A 12,857-nucleotide genomic window follows, 5' to 3' on the forward strand; every position below is an offset into this window, starting at 1 on the left:
CCCCATACCATCACGCCGGGTGATACGCCAGTATGGCGATGACGGATACACGCTTTAAATGTGCGTTCACCGTGATGTCGCCAAACACGGATGCGACCATCATGATGTTGTAAACAGAACCTGGATTCTTCCGAAAACCTGACATTATGCCATTCGAGCACCCGGGTTCGTCGTTGAGTACACCATCGCAGGCCCTCCTGTCTGTAATTCAGCGGCAAGGGTAACCGCAGCCATGGTCTCCGAGCTAATACTCCATGCTGCTGCAAACGTCGTCGACTATTCGTGCAGATGGTTGTTGTCTTGCAAACGTCCCCATCTGTTGATGGGGATCGAGACGTGGCTGCACGATCCGTTACAGCCATGTGGATAAGATGCCTGTCATCTCGACTGCTAGTGATACGAGGCAGTTTGAACCCTGCATGCCGTTCCGTATTACCCTCCTGATACCACCGATTCCATATTCTGCTAATAGTCATTGGATCTCGACCAACGCGAGCAGCAATGTCGCGATACGATAAACCGCAATTGTGATGGGCTACAATCCGACCTTTATCAAAGTCGGAAACGTGTTGGTACGCATTTATCCTCCTTACACGAGGCATCACAACATCGTTTCACCAGGCAACGCCGGTCAACTGCTATTTGTGTATGAGAAATCGGTTGGAAACTTTCCTCATGTCAGCACGTCGTAGGTGTCGCGAACGGCGCCAAGCTTGTGTGAATGCCCTTAAGAGCTAATCATTTGCATATCACAGCATCTTCTTCCTGTCGGTTAAATTTCGCGTCTGTAGCACGTCATCTTCGTGGTGTAGGAATTGTAATGGCCAGTAGTGTATGTTATACATCAAATTATCTTCGTTATTAATGTTTGTATGTAACTGCTATCTTCGTGAGGGGTTGATGTTGTAGTATATTTGTTAACGTGGTCTTCAACCAATGAGGTAGGATATCTGACTAGAGTCAGTGGTAATCGTTCGTAGCTAAGGAATGGTGCCACGCAGTTGGCACCTAACATGCTCAACATTCAGCTGATTTTGTGCAGTAAAGTATTGAACAATAGCGAATGCAGGCGATAGTTTGATGCATTTACAGTAGGAAGTCATCTCAGTTTTGTATTTGCCTCTGACGAGAGATTTTTTAGGTTAAATCTATGTCGTAATTGCTAGCACTGCACGATCAGGAAGAAGAATGCAATATGATGAGCAGCAGCTAAGTGGTTAATATGAGACGTGAAGATACCATTATATATTTACTGATATTTGCTTACTTGTCTATGCTACAGTAAAAAAGATTAGAATATTTTTCTATCCTTCTTAGATATGTGAAGGGATGATGTGAATTAGATACGTTAAAGTGATTTATAATTACATGAGTCAGTATTACTTGAAGGTTTATAATTTCTTTCCTGTCACATCATTTTACGAAGTCATGTAAATCAAAGAATAATTATAAACATTATAAAAGTTTGTAGACTAATGGTAATGTGACGTAATAGAGGTATAAATTACATGAATCACACACTCCTACAAAAGATTGTTCAGTTTTTATTGTTAACCAAATTATTTTGATAACTAAAAGTGTCACAGCTCAGATATAAACAAATGCGTAATTCATTTACTGGACTGGTTGCTCTGCAATGTCTCATTGTTAATTTGACGTAATATAACATTTATCGTAATAAATCGGCATTTTGTATTTAGTTACTGTAGATTATATTATATCATACCGTTTTAAATTTAGTTCGCTGTCAACAGGAGTGTATATTTATCGTATAATAACATTTCTGTTGAATATTTTGGCGACTACATCCTCAACAATCTTTCAGGAATCAGTAATTTTAATCACAGCTTTTTCTGTTACATTGATAGAAATCTCATTTTCGTAACCAGCTGCTTCATTTGTTAAAGGGAATTAATAATTCTTGTAGCTTATCAGATTCAGAAATCAGAATAAAATTAGCAACCACAACGCGGCCACACTTTGAATGCTCTTGTCGAACACGGGATAAATTAGTTGACGTTTGTAAGCAAATGTAAATTGCCTAGACTACTGTGCAATGGTAGGCCTAGGCACTCTGGAAAGGGTAGACAGAGACCACGGAGAACTCATGGTGTTATATCGATCTCTCTAATAACAAGTACGAGGCCCTGTAAGTACCGGGTGATCAAAAAGTCAGTATCAATTTGAGTACGTGATAAACCACGTAATAATGTATACAGAGAGGTAAAAATTGACGCACATGCTAGGAATGTTTTTACTATTCCAAAAAAATGTTCGACAGATGGCGCTGGACAGCAAAACTGCTACCGTGACGGGTGAGAGGCACGCCGATATGTTACAGAATCGTATCATCCCCAGCCAGGCTAATAAACACCTGCTGGCGGTACGACCCCATATTGTTAGACGCGTGAAAGACGTAACGCGCGTCGTTTGGTGATGATCGTGTGCTCAGCCACCACTTTCGTCATGTTTGGCGTCCCAGGTCCCCAGACCTCAGTCTGTGCGATTATTGGCTTTTGGGTTACCTGAAGTCGCAAGTGTATCGTGATCAACCGACATCTCTAGGGATGCCGAAAGACAACATCCAACGCCAATCCCTCGCCACAACTCTGAACATGCTTTAGAGTGCTGTTCACAACGTTATTCCTCGACTACAGCAATAGTTGAAGAATGATGGTGGACATATTGAATATTTGCTGTAAAGAACATCATCTTTGCTTTGTCTTACATTGTTATGTTAATTACTGCTATTCTGATCAAATGAAACGCCATCTGTCGGACGTTTTTTGAACTTTTGTATCGTTTTTGGTTCTAATGAAACACCATGTCATTCCAAGCATGTGTGTCAATGTGTACCTCTATATCTACATTACTCCGTCATTTATTCAGTTTTCAAATTTATGCTGACTTTTTAAACACACGGTACAGTATTAGGAACAGAAATTTGGTTGAAACCGGAGGAAAACAGCAACTAAAGCCTGAATACAGATTGCAATGTTCATCATAAGGATAGGACAGAGGCTAAAGGGACCGTCTATATATTGTTATAAACAATTCGGTAATATCTGGCGAAGTTGTTACTAATTCCGAATGTGTATCAATCTCCAATCTGCATGAAGTTTAGGATCAAAGGTGGGTTACAATGGTAATCGGATGCTTTTATAAACATCTACGTCAGGAAATGTACAGGTTGAGTGAATTGCAGAATTTCGTGAATACGATTTCTGATCAAGCTATAGTGACAGGGGGTGAAGACGACTTGCAAGGAATATTGTAAGAGCGTCATGTGAGAAAAACAAGTGCCACTTGCCGATAGAATTTTTATTCGTGATGCTGTTATCACCGTGCAACCGTCAGTTTGTCTATGACATGTATGCAATTAACATATCTTCAGTTCGTCAGTACAGCTCGATGTATCTGGTATGTGTTCTGTATTTCTTAACTGTTAATATTTGCGTGATGCGCCACTGCAGCGCTTCTGCTTTTACTAATTGACTATATGTCTTCTGTTTTACAGATGTCTGCCTGTGTGTAATATAGAAATTCTCAATGTTAAAGTCATTCATTCACCAGCTAATAACGTTTTATTAATGACCTGTTCAACATCAGTGCAGTTCTGCTCCAAATATTCTGAGCGTATTTCCCGAAAATTACATACAGCAGACAGTTAGAGCACCAACTCACCTTAGACCTCCAAGCAACAAAAGAACCTCAATGGCTTCAGTTGGGGTTTGTGCAGCAAAGAACTCAGAATTACTAACACCTAACCTAAACTAAGGACATCACAAACATCCATGCCCGAGGCAGGATTCGAACATGCGACCGTATCGGTCACGCTGTTCCAGGCTGAAGCTCCTAGAAACTCTCGGCCACCCGGCCGGCGACGTGTAAGGGCTTACCAATAAATTTCTTCAGCATACTCGCATTACTAAGCACGAAAATTTGATGCCATATTATTCTACTACGGTTTCGTCCACGATAGTTTCAACACCAACTTGTCATGGACGACAAACAATCCGTTAACCAACTCATTCCATCTGAACGTAAAGTTCAGCAAGATCATTCAGCGATTTGCCTACAATGAATTAGTCATAAACAAAAAACTTAAGTGTCAGCTGTTTACCTGAATGGTCATGTCATTTAAGGAACTGTGAGGGTTGTGTCGTGTAGAATACCAAACTGCAAATAAAATATTTGATGAGTGGGAGATGCAAAAGTCTTAATCCACGTGCTTAGTCATGGTATTTCTAAAAAGTTAAAATATGCAGCATTCTCCACAGAAGTGATGACAAACTCCATGTACTGTGACAAGAGGGTGGCGTGAACCAGAGATTGAGAAGACAAGCTGAAAAAGATTCAATAATAGCACTGTAAGTTCAAAAACTGTTGGGTCACCGGACTCACGCAAAATTGTAACCGGAAACTTCAAAGAGAAACAACTCGCTAAAATGCATGTCCCTCATTCACACTGTCATGATTCGAGATGATTTTAATCGTAAAGATATGGATAGGAATAATTAAACATTTGTGAAAGTTGGTCACGGTAAAACACCAATCACAAAATTGCTAAACGTCTTTTCTAAAAAGTACATAGTTTAGATAGTAAGTCTACTTGTGATGATAATTTCTTGGATATAGTGGCAAGAAATCGATTGACTGAGGATGTTCATACTCAAAATGGTATCAGTGACTTTGAGGCGGTTGTAAGACTAGCCAGGAAAACAACACGGTTGCGGAAACTGGTCGCAATCACTTTATTACTTCAAGAGCATTTGGCATAGCTGTTAAAACATGTATCCTGCTGTGAGATGAGATTTTCAACGCCATTACGGGAGGGGATTCTGTTACTAATCGTACCAATATTGTAATAATGCGTACCCCTCATCGCGAAAAGAAAATCGGTGGCCACGAATTTCAATGTTCAGTGCTTCAATAACATGGAAATCGCATGGGGAGGGCTCCTGATCGTATGGAGAGTGTGTAAGCGCTTCCAGGAAACTTCAGCAGCTTATTCAAAAATGCTTAGCTGTATGTGGACGGGCAATTCGTAGCGAAAGTTATTTCGATTAAAGCGAAGAAGTTCTTTCTGAGCCCTTACACATCCCCCATAAAGACCCGAAATCTCCCCATTCGGTTTAAATAATTTTGGACCTCTCAACGAAGATATTCCTGGCCGTAGATTTGCTCCACAGATATAGATGCAGGCCTGGGTAAAGTCGTGATTAGTTATGCAAATCTGTACAAATTTTTATTACGAGGCAAGTGGTAAATGAGAATGGCAGTTGAAACAGAGCAACGACAGTTTAATGATGGCGGAGGGTCGAATTGGTTCCTTAGTGAAATAAGTGGTTATTTGCTGAAACGAGATAATGTCTGGGAAGTTAATAGTTGTAATGTGTAACATGAAGAAGAGAACTGCAGTACTTGTGTTAGTTGCCTATGAGTGAGTGTGTGGCTGCAAGTCGCTGGATGAACCTGCTGATTGTGATTTCAGATGGAATGCGGGTTTAAAATGTCGTTCGTCGTATACGACAAGTGCTTGTCGATTAGTGCCGTTGGATACACCGTAGGAGAATACTACTGCCGTGTGAAATAGTAGGACTTCATTTTACAGTGCACTTGGTTCACACTCCTCCGGAGTCACGAACCCTTTTTCTTATTCCATCACAAACTCGGAACGACAAATGATGGAATGGCTTACGTAGGAGGCAGCAGTAATTACTATGTACGAAAGCAGAATCATGTTCAGAGAACTGAATTCACAGACAAACCGACAAGACGTGAACAATGAACGTCAACACCACTGATAACAGACACTTCTCAACACAACAAAAGTGGTGCTTACCCTATTACCTTACAATTGTAAAGTATTACTGGAACACTGGCTGTAGTCGTGATGACTGGGTGTTGTGTGATGTCCTTAGGTTAGTTTAGTTTAAGTAGTTCTACGTTCTAGGGGACTGATGACCATAGAAGTTAAGTGCCATAGTGCTCAGAGCAATTTGAACCACTGGCTGTAGAACTTCTGAGGCACTTTAATATTACAGGATAGAGGACACTGTCAATGAACTCTAATAAAATGCCTGCTACAACCACGCTAGGGTTTCGCCAAAACAATTCGTTAGCAAACAAACAGTTTGGCCTTACCTAGACGTGGCTAACTTTCCTGTTGCTCGTGACTATGGCATATGACTAGATAACGCAACAATTTGCACACATAATCATAGAAAGCAGGTGCAGATACAGATTCGTATTAGTACCTAGGTAACTACACTCCTGGAAATGGAAAAAAGAACACATTGACACCGGTGTGTCAGACCCACCATACTTGCTCCGGACACTGTGAGAGGGCTGTACAAGCAATGATCACACGCACGGCACAGAGGACACACCAGGAACCGCGGTGTTGGCCGTCGAATGGCGCTAGCTGCGCAGCATTTGTGCACCGCCGCCGTCAGTGTCAGCCAGTTTGCCGTGGCATACGGAGCTCCATCGCAGTCTTTAACACTGGTAGCATGCCGCGACAGCGTGGACGTGAACCGTATGTGCAGTTGACGGACTTTGAGCGAGGGGGTATAGTGGGCATGCGGGAGGCCGGGTGGACGTACCGCCGAATTGCTCAACACGTGGGGCGTGAGGTCTCCAAAGTACATCGATGTTGTCGCCAGTGGTCGGCGGAAGGTGCACGTGCCCGTCGACCTGGGACCGGGCCGCAGCGACGCACGGATGCACGCCAAGACCGTAGGATCCTACGCAGTGCCGTAGGCGACCGCACCGCCACTTCCCAGCAAATTAGGGACACTGTTGCTCCTGGGGTATCGGCGAGGACCATTCGCAACCGTCTCCATGAAGCTGGGCTACGGTCCCGCACACCGTTAGGCCGTCTTCCGCTCACGCCCCAACATCGTGCAGCCCGCCTACAGTGGTGTCGCGACAGGCGTGAATGGAGGGACGAATGGAGACAAGTCGTCTTCAGCGATGAGAGTCGCCTCTGCCTTGGTGCCAATGATGGTCGTATGCGTGTTTGGCGCCGTGCAGGTGAGCGCCACAATCAGGACTGCATACGACCGAGGCACACAGGGCCAACACCCGGCATCATGGTGTGGGGAGCGATCTCCTACACTGGCCGTACACCACTGGTGATCGTCGAGGGGACACTGAATAGTGCACGGTACATCCAAACCGTCATCGAACCCATCGTTCTACCATTCCTAGACCGGCAAGGGAACTTGCTGTTCCAACAGGACAATGCACGTCCGCATGTATCCCGTGCCACCCAACGTGCTCTAGAAGGTGTAAGTCAACTACCCTGGCCATCAAGATCTCCAGATCTGTCCCCCATTGAGCATGTTTGGGACTGGATGAAGCGTCGTCTCACGCGGTCTGCACGTCCAGCACGAACGCTGGTCCAACTGAGGCACCAGGTGGAAATGGCATGGCAAGCCGTTCCACAGGACTACATCCAGCATCTCTACAATCGTCTCCATGGGAGAATAGCAGCCTGCATTGCTGCGAAAGGTGGATATACACTGTACTAGTGCCGACATTGTGCATGCTCTGTTGCCTGAGTCTATGTGCCTGTGGTTCTGTCAGTGTGATCATGTGATGTATCTGACCCCAGGAATGTGTCAATAAAGTTTCCCCTTCCTGGGACAATGAATTCACGGTGTTCTTATTTCAATTTCCAGGAGTGTATTTAGATAGATAAATAACAACTCTGTTCCGACGACTGAAGTACTCTGCGTCAACACCAATCGCTCATTTTCCATAAGGAGAGTTAAGAATTCACAAATTAATACAAATTATTGAAAAACATGGGGTACTACGATTTCAAATTACGATCTGAATGATAATTGCGACATGAAAAATTTATCGAATATTTAAGACTGTAGAATATCGAACCATGTCAGTCAGTTCACTCTTGATAATACAATTTGATGTGAAGTGATAAAATAAACCAATTTTATAACAACAAATTTAAATTTCCAAATTACTTATGACAACCGATAGAAACAGTAAAGATTCATTTTACATTTTGGTGTCAGGTAAGCACGATTTCATTGCTTAATTTAAATAGTGGGATAAAGCATCTGACTGCGAGAAAATTAAGCGACAGACTGAAAAATCGAATATATTTCAGTTTATTGTTGTTGTTCTGAAATGATTTATTCAGCTTCATTATTCTTCATTGTTTTTTAGCTCTACGTGAAGTCTGTTTGGCTCGAAAGTTATTACCCACTGATGTGTCGAAGAGAATCACGTCCAGTTGTTGTTGCTCCCTCACCTGAGAAGTATCTTCAGCAGCAGCACAATAACGCAGGTAACATAGTAAATCACATGTCCATGGGAGGACGATAAGCTGAAGATAGTTGGCATCGAAAACGATCAAATTAATTCAAGGAAATGCTATTAATTCATACTGTTGCTGTTGTGCAACGTCTAGAGCTGTAAAGATCGCTGATAAGAATTATAGACCAGTCAACCTAATACTTAATTCGTTAAGATAACGAATATATCATTCTCGTACACTTCCCCAGTTGCTTCAACGTATATTCTTGTTTTCTGAGATCGATTCGTCTCTTCTCACACTTTAGATGTCCGGAACCTTGGACGCAAGAAACAGAGGATTATGGAGACGATGTTCTGCTGCATCTTCAGTTCCTGAATCTTATCTCTTACATCTGCATTCTATTTTTGTGTTTTATTCGCTTCAGATAACTTCGAAGATATCATATCTTTCTTTAATATTTGCTGTTCCACTGCAACGATGCTGCTATAATAATTACCTGGAAACTTCTATGCTTCACCCGTCTCGGCAGGCTCAGTGCTTCCATGATCAACGTCCAGCAGTTTTCTTCTATCTAGGCGAGTATATGTAGGTATCCGGCAAATTTTCGGCGACGAACATCTTCTTTCAGAGCCCAGAAAATATGGATATCGGAAGGCCAGAGGATAGGGCTGTAATGGGTATGTGTAATGTCTTACCAAGAAACTTCATCATTTTACTCGAAATAACCATCCCAACGTTATGCTCATCGACATATTATTATGCTTGTTCTGAATATGCTGCAAATGTTCCGCTGGAAGCCCTTACACATTCGCCATTCTATCCCGATCTCTCCCAACTTGATTTCCGTCTTTTTGAAGTACTGAATTAAGACATTCGTGGCCATCGGTTTGTTTCTGACGTAGAGCAGCAGGCATTGGCATAACGTGTCTTCACTGGCTCCCACTTATATAACTGCCTCAAGGTCAGTGATACGACTCTGAGTATAAATATCCTCATACAGGTCTAGTCAGTTTATTGCCGTTAGATCGAATAAATTTCCATCACGAGTGGGCATCCAAACTAACTCGGTACTTTTAGAAAAGGCATTTACCAATGTTCAGCAAGGTGCCTCACCATGGCCAAAACTTATAAATGTTTATTTTTTCCTATCGATACAGCTATGATTAAAATCTTCTCGAAACAGGGCAGTATGAGTGGAGAACAAACACTCTAGTGAGATGAGTATGGCTTTAAAGTTTTCGGTCACATCTGGGCGTGAGTCAGGTGGGCAGTAAATGTATCCAGTTATAAGACTTTTCACATATTGATACTGAGTCTTGCGTAAGTATTTGGACATGCCACTTCAATTTGTATCCTAGCGAGATCTGGGTATGTTGGGTCTTGATATAAATACACTACTTCCACTTACCACACACTTATGCTTCCGATTTATACTTACAGTTACAACAAAAATTATCACCGCTGTCAATTTCTATTTTTACCTACATTTCTGTACCATGTATCGTGTGTACTCCACACTTTTTCACGAATTCTGCCCATCCTTGTACGATACTGTGAATGCTTCGGTAGCTGATCAGGGTGAAGTTGATGGAATGTCGTCTAGGCTAAAAACGTCTCATGAGTATCCCACACACCATCAGCTTGATAGATATGATCTCGGTTTGTCGTGCGTCACTGACCCATTTACGGTGGCCATACAGCGCTAATCTATTAAGCCCCAGCTCCGTCCAGCTTGTCACACAATCTTAAAAGTCTCTGGTTCGCACCGCCCACTCGCCTCACAACAAAGGGTCTTCGATCAGTTCTGAGGAGAAAGCTGCATATTGCAACTTTCGTTGATTCTCTGTGAGCAAGGGCTTGGATTTTAGCTTCTTCAGCGCCCGTTCATCAAATTCTTTTTTTCCAGTTTCACGTCTCTCGTCAACTCTGTACAACACTCGCTGGTTCATAAGCTTCTTGCGAATTTTGCTAGTATTACCGCTTTCACTTGTGCTTGATGCTTATGATTCAGTCAGTTTCTGCAAGTTGCCGATGTAAGCTGATGAATTTTACTTTCAGCTCGAATGCGAGATTAAAATGTTGTCTGTCGTACGTGAGAAGTGGTTATCGATAAGCGGTGTTGGCTAAACCGTGGGAGGATACTATGTCATCAAATTCTCGTGTGAGGTTAGAGGACATCATTTCACCCTTTACTTGGATAACACTCCACAGCTGTAACTAATCATATTCTGATTCCACCACAAACTCAAAACGACAAATACGGAATTTCTTACGTAGGAGGCCGAAGTAATTGGTATGTATTAATGCAGAAATATGTTCAGAAGAGTAAACCCAGAGGCGAGCTGACAAGATGTGAACAGTAAATGTGAACACTAATGAGTACAGACGTTTCTCAACACAATATAAGTGGTGCACACCTTAATATCCTACATGTGTTATAAATTATTACACTGTCCGAACACATAACATGGACTAAAATATTAATACAAGAACACTAGGTGTAATGGTTCCTCAAGAGGGGCACCAGCCTTTTCTGTAGTTACACTGGCAACAGTCTCGATGGTTGACTGTTCTGGCGTTTTAAGACCATCTAAAACAACCTTGCTGTCCTGGTAGTGCAAACGGCGGAAATCGAGGGATAATTACAGCTGTAATTTTCCTGAGGGGTGGCCGCTCTCTTGTATGGTTTAATGGTGATGGCGTCCTCTTGGGATAAACATTCCGGATATGTCAGGAAGCCCATTATGAAAGAATTTATGTGGAGTATAGCCATGCATGGAAGTGAAACCTGCACGATAAACCGTGTAGACAAGAATCGAAGAGAAGCTTTTGACACGTCGTGGTACAGAAGAAAGCCGAACATTCGATGGGTAGATAACGTAACAAATGAGGAAGTACTGAATAGAATTGGGGAGAAGAGAATTTTGTGATACAACCTGGCTAGAAGAAAGGATTTGTTGGTAGGACACACTCTGAGGCATCAAGAAGTCACCAATTTAGTAATGGAGGAGAGCGTAGGGGGTTTAAGCCGTAAAGGGAGACGAAGATAAGAATACAGTAAGCTGATTCATAATAAAGTAGGTAACAGCAATTAATTGGAGATGAAAAGGATTGTGCAGGATGGAGTAGCAAGGAGAGTTACATAAAACCAGTCTTTGGACTGAAGACCAGAACAACAACCTACACGCGGGTAGCCCTGCTTCTGCTCTTTTCTATGGCATACGTCTTCATACCACACACGGATATGCAAACATAGGCACATAAAGTAAGTACAGATATAGTAGAATCGTAATATTATGTATGTAGGTATTTAGAAGGATCATAAATTTCTCTGTTGCGACAAATGAAGTGCCGAGTGTCAAGACAGTTTTCTTCATTTTTTATAAGGAGTGTTAAGAACGTATGAACTAATACGAATTGCCGAAAATTATTGAACATGCTGCATTAAAAGATCAGTGAGACTCAAACCTGAGACTTGAAATGTTTATCGAAACTATATGGCTGTAGAGTATGGAATAATGTTATTTAACTTCAGTTTAGATAATACTATTAGCCGAGAAGTGATAAAATTAACAGACTTTACAAAACAAATGTAAATACCGAAATTGCTTATGGCAGCTGATGAAATAAGTAATGATTTATTTACATTTTGGTCTCACGAAAGCATGAGTTCATTGCTTTATTTAAATAGTAGTGACTACGTATAAATTACGCGTCCTTGTGAAAAGTCGAATATTTTTTGTCTTTATTGCCCTTGTCCTGAGGTAACTTAGTCAGCTTCGTTATTCTTCATTGTCATTTGTGTCTACGTGTAGTCTGCTACATTTGGTTTAGCACGAATGGAAATAGCCGTTGATGTGTCGAAAGTAATGGCTGTCAGTAGGGAAATGTATTAGCTCCCACACCTGAGATGAATCTCCTGCAGCAGCTGGATATCGCAGGAGCCATAGTAAATCGTATGTGTACGGGAGGACGATAATTTGAAGATGGGTCATAACGAAAACGAAAAATTTAATTCACAAAGATTCTATCGATTCACACTGTTGCTCCTGTGAACCGTCTTGCTTCGGAAAGTTCGCTGATAACAATTGTACTTCAGTTACCTACTGTTTCGAAAGTCTAAATAACCATGGCCACAAAATGACCGTCCAAATATTGTTAATCTTCTTTTGAGTTCGCTGCAGAAGTTTCGTTGCAAGTCCTTGTACAACCTGCAAAAGATCTCTATCTCACCCCATGTGATTTGCTGGATTTCGGAGGGTTGAAGGAGTACATTGGTGGCCATGGATTTGCTCTCAACGAGGAGGAGCACATCTTGGTACAGTCACAATGCAATAGGCAACCGCAAACATTGTTCCAAAATGGCTATGACAGTCTTGTCTCACAGCAGCATAGATGATGTAACAGTTATGGCATTTCCTCTTGAAATATTAAACAGTTTGCTTACGTTTTTTTTAAACTGTATCGGTTTAAAGGGCTGCTTCTTATACAACCGCAATAAAATCACTGACAACATTTTGAGTATGAACGTCCTCAGGCAGGTCTAGTCCATTAACTGCCATCAGAT

The sequence above is a fragment of the Schistocerca serialis genome, chromosome 3 (genome assembly GCF_023864345.2).
Source record: "Schistocerca serialis cubense isolate TAMUIC-IGC-003099 chromosome 3, iqSchSeri2.2, whole genome shotgun sequence".
Classification (NCBI taxonomy): domain Eukaryota; kingdom Metazoa; phylum Arthropoda; class Insecta; order Orthoptera; family Acrididae; genus Schistocerca; species Schistocerca serialis.